The 4,867-nt window shown below is 38.1% G+C and overlaps 1 long non-coding RNA gene across 2 annotated transcripts; it reads left to right on the top strand.

Annotated features, from left to right (window-relative positions):
* Nucleotides 1-1,932: 1,932 nt before the first annotated feature.
* On the top strand, nucleotides 1,933-3,524 carry LOC120435870. 2 transcript variants are annotated; one of them, XR_005609985.1, is made up of 4 exons: nucleotides 1,933-1,995; nucleotides 2,079-2,213; nucleotides 2,287-2,416; nucleotides 3,116-3,524. It is a non-coding gene; the product is annotated as an uncharacterized LOC120435870 (long non-coding RNA). The 2 variants fall into 2 exon arrangements; XR_005609984.1 differs by having other exon boundaries at nucleotides 2,287-3,232; nucleotides 3,332-3,524.
* The last annotated feature ends 1,343 nt before the right edge of the window (nucleotides 3,525-4,867 follow it).

The following is a 4,867-nucleotide window of genomic DNA, read 5'->3' as shown; positions in this document are numbered from 1 at the left end:
ATTTTATTTCAGATATAAAGAGACACATGTAACACTGTCTCCTACAAACATTATGAAGATAATGGCTGTTTCTGTTTTCACTGCAGCTGCATGAACACAGCTCGCCTGTATGCAGCACGTCTGCTTCACACCTTCACAAACATTAACCAGAGTGTGACGTGTAGTCTGATGTTGTGCAGCCACTCAGGTTATTTACTCGTTCTGACAGAGAAGCACAAAAGCAACTAAAGATTTCTACATTAATGTTAATTTGCAGACAGTTACAGGAAGACACATGTTGTTTGCCTTAACCTGTGATTTTATTAATATAATCAATAATTACATTATCATACTAAATACATTTAGATAAAATTTTGTTGTGAAGAAAGAGCTCTTTCCCTCAAAGGAGGTCAGTGAACGCATCATACAGGTACTGATGTTGCATTCATGGTCTACTGTCAGTTGTAGATTTTGTAGCTTTTGATCTTTACTTCATGTTTTAAAACTATAGTTTCAGAGTAGCAGACAAATAAACACAAAGTTTTTTCACACATGTTTTTTTTCTAACCGCAAGTCTGAAACCCAGACACAGAGAAAAGGGAAGAACAGAAAGAGGAAGAGGAGGGTTTTACTTGACGTGAGCTGATCTCAGTGTTGGTCTGATATCACTGAGCAGCAGGATGGAGGAAACGTCTCTGCTGTGTCTGCTCTGTAAGTTCACTCTGTGTTTTTCATGCCTCTGCTGTCTTGTTCAATGTAAAAATTCTGAGTTTAACTGCCTTAAGTTTAATTTCTCTTTAGTTCTGATCTCACTGCTGAGCTGCATCACAAACCAAGGTCAGTGAGTTTATCATGTCACAAGCTACAGTCGTTAAAGCCATTAGTATTACTACTGCAGCCAATGAGGAAGCAGGACCAGAATGTTTTCAAATTTATCTCTGAGCTGAAGTTTTGAAATATCAGTACAATGAAGGTTTACAGTTGAAAAAGACTAACTTGACAGATCATTAATTTAATCAGCCTTTCACAAAGACGGACTGACAGATGTGTTGTAACTTTCAACAAATGACATGATAAAATGTAGATGAAGACATATAAGCATAAATTAATGTCCCGATAAGATAAACTCAATGAAATACTGTTGACCACTCTGTGATTTTTGTGCTGCCATCTTAATGACCTGAGGTGAAGTAAAAACGCATTTCATGTTTATCTGCCCTTTACACAACTAACTGAAAAATGTGATTATTAAATGTATGGAGTTTATTGAATTAAAAAATATCATTCATTAAATTATTATGTTAAAGACAAATGTATTGTAAATACTGTACTGTATTACTTATGGTAATGTCTTCTCGTTGCTAACACACTGACAGACTGTAAAACTCAGTAGGTCATTTTACTTTAGTCACAATGAACTGAATTTCTCACAGCTCGTCTGACTGTGAGTCCCAGCAGCTCTCAATTCTTTATTAGAGACTTTGTGTCTCTGAGCTGTGAGGACGACAGCTCTGCTGGATGGACTCTGAGGAGAAACACAAGCAAACAACAGAGGACTCAGTGTGGAGATGGGTGGGGAAGAGCAGCTGGTTGTTCCTGTAACATCACTGTGTTCCCATCAGACAGTGGGGTTTACTGGTGTGAGTCCAGAGAGGGTCCCATCAGTAACATGGTTAACCTGACAGTCACTGGTAAGCTGAGTGTGTGGAGTTAGTGTTGATGAAGCTGTGTGTAAATGGATGAAATGCTGTAGTTTGTCTCTGTGTTGAGGTGGATCAGTGACCCTGCAGAGTCCTGTCCTCCCTGTGATGGAGGGAGATGACGTCACTCTGCTCTGTAAAACAAAGACCACTCCCTCCAACCTCCCAGCTGCTTTCTATAAAGATGGCTCCCTCATCACGAATGAGACTACAGGTCACATGACCATCCAGCATGTTTCCAGGTCTGATGAAGGCCTCTACAAGTGTGACATCAGCGGTCATGGAGAGTCTCCATCCAGCTGGATCACTGTCACAGGTGAGGAGCTTCACTCTGATTTCACCTCTTATTTCATTTATATATTCACATGTGGTTGAAATACCCACACATTTTCTCTGCAGAAAAACATATAACCACGCCCCCTGACTCGTCCTTACTCCACTTTGTGATTAGACTGCTCTTCCACCTGGTGATGTTCTGTCCATATGTCATCTCCACTCTCCTCATGGTGTCTTTGTATCGAAAGACAGCTAAAGGTAACTGAATCATTCATTGATTAATCAATATGCTGAAATCTCTATAAATTAATGGCTGAAACACTTTTTACAGGAAAAAACATCCGTGTCTCAATCCTGCCCATTCAGCCTGAGCAGGGACTGGACAATGAGCATTATGATGTCATCTCTGATGTCACCACAGAGTATCACTTCTGAATCAGAGCTTTGGTGCTTCTCTTTAGGTCTCACTAACTTTGTCCTCTCCACCTCTGTTGTGAATCTTATCTGAATAAAAGGACTCTGATGTTCATCGCTGGATATTTTTGTGTAGATAAACAGCAAATGTTCCCAAGAAAATCTGCTGGAGCTCTCAATAGAAATTATATTGACTTATGATTTTATACCCCACACTCAGTCACTACAACCAATGTTAGGGTTCCTCCACCTGCTGAATCCACTTTAACCTCTGACTGTGCACATTTTACTGTTACAGGCAAAGTCACCGTCTACAATGTAGGTGACTGAAAATAAAGATATAGCTTTTATTTTCCTTCTTTTCCTTCAGATTCAAGCTTAGTATGATTAAAATTAAAAGAAGTCAGACTAAAATTTGTACTCTCATCCCCTATATTATTTTATTATTATGTTAACATAGCTCAAAGTTCAGTTAGCTTTGAAGAAAAACAGAAAAGTCCTAAAAAGAGCTACTTTATACTTTCTTACTTTGAGTACATCTCAGAGCCTGCACTTTTCTACTTATACTTGAGTAAGGAACTTGAATCAGTACTTCAACTTTTACTGGAATATTTTTTACAGTAGTGTTTGTATTTGTACTTAAGTACAGAATGTCTGTACTTTTGCCAACTCTGCTTGGTCTGAGCAGGAGCTCATCAGATTGAACTAACTGGTGTCCTATTCTTAATGTTTCTGACTAAATTCAGAAACATTAAGGTTGTTGCTGCTGTGCACTCACAGATACTGATGGTCTGATGAAGGCCTCTACAAGTGTGACATCAGCGGTCATGGAGAGTCTCCATCCAGCTGGATCACTGTCACAGGTGAGGAGCTTCACTCTGATTTCATCCACATATTCACCTGAACAGGTGGGATTCTCTCTGCAGGTAATCCAATAACCACAACTATTCCCACTGCTCCAGATCTGACCTCTGACTCCTCCTTACTGCTTGTGATCAGAGTGGTCCTCCATCTGGTGGTGTTCTGTCCATACTTCATCTCCACTCTCCTCGTGGTGTCTTTATATTGACATTAAATATTTATATCGATAAATTAATATGCTGATGATTAACTCTATGTATCTGAACTCTTGATCAATAAACGGCTGACACAATTCTTACATTTCTGCAGAAAATGTGCTTCAGTAATTCCCTCTCAGCCTGAGCAGGGATTGGATGATGAGTGTGATGATATGATCACTGATATCACAACAGAGCATCACTTCTGAAACAACCTTCTGTTGTGTCCTTGTGGGTCTAACTAACTTCTTCACTTCTGGTATGTAGGTCATCTGAATAGAAGGACTGATGTTTATCTCTGGATATTTTTTACATAGATAATCAGCAAATATTCATCCATAGAGGAGGATATCCTTAAAGCACTGTGTGTCTAATACTAATGCTGTCTAACTTCAGATAATATATAAGAGCAAAATTTAACACACTAATATTACATCCTGTTTTTTTAGAGCTTTCCTTTTTTCACCTACTTACCCATTTGCTGAGTGGAGTAACTGGACTCTTGATATGTTTAGTCTTCCTCATCTATTAAAAATCTACACATGTACATTCATTTTCCTCACACATTTTCTTGTTAAAAACCATCTCATTAAATAGGGTTAACTTCTTAAACTCACTCAGTCACATTGCTTTTTGAAGAGTGTAAATCTATAAAACAAACTCCTTATATCTGTCTTTATATCTTTTGTTTTCAAATATCTTTTATTAGGCGCAAGAATCACAGTTGTTACAGGTTAATAGGACTTATGCCCCCTTTTTCTCTAAACAGGACAATAATTGAATAAATAGTAAATAAATAAATAGAAGAACAAAAAAACAAAAAATCCACCAATCGATGATTTAGATGGCATCTAAAGTAGACTTCAAGTCCGTTGAAGTGAACCCAACATGTCTTAGAAAAAAAGAAAAAAAAACCCAAACCCACCCTGGACCCCAATCCCCTGACTGCCAGAAAGTTACATTTTCCCCAGATATGCGAGTAAAGGATGCCAGATTCGTTCAAAATCTTTCACATTGCCATTCATGGTATATCTTATTTTTTCAAGGTGAAATGTATTTGTAAGCTCATGAGCCACATCTTTAACACAGGAAACTCTTTGCCTTTCCAAAGCTGCAGGATCAGTTTCTTTGCAATGATCAGTGCATATGACATAAGACTTTTTGAGCATGTTGTAAGCTTTGTGTTTCTTTGGAGATCCCAAGGATTATTACTGTTGGATTTGGATCAATCTTGATTTTAAGAATATTAGACAGATAGGTGAAGATGTCACACCAAAAACCCTGAAGCCTTGGACAAAGTGCAAAACTATGTAACAGATTTCCATAATGTATCATACGTTTTTTCACAGAAGGGAGAGCAGTCTGGATAATGTGAATTCTTTCTGTTGAGTAATGTAACCCGTGTACAATTTTATACTGAATTAGGCAATGATGGGAATT

The sequence above is a fragment of the Oreochromis aureus genome, linkage group 3 (assembly GCF_013358895.1).
Source record: "Oreochromis aureus strain Israel breed Guangdong linkage group 3, ZZ_aureus, whole genome shotgun sequence".
Lineage (NCBI taxonomy): Eukaryota > Metazoa > Chordata > Actinopteri > Cichliformes > Cichlidae > Oreochromis > Oreochromis aureus.
Note: the sequence above shows the minus strand (reverse complement) of the source record. Positions and strands in the feature narration are given on the sequence as shown.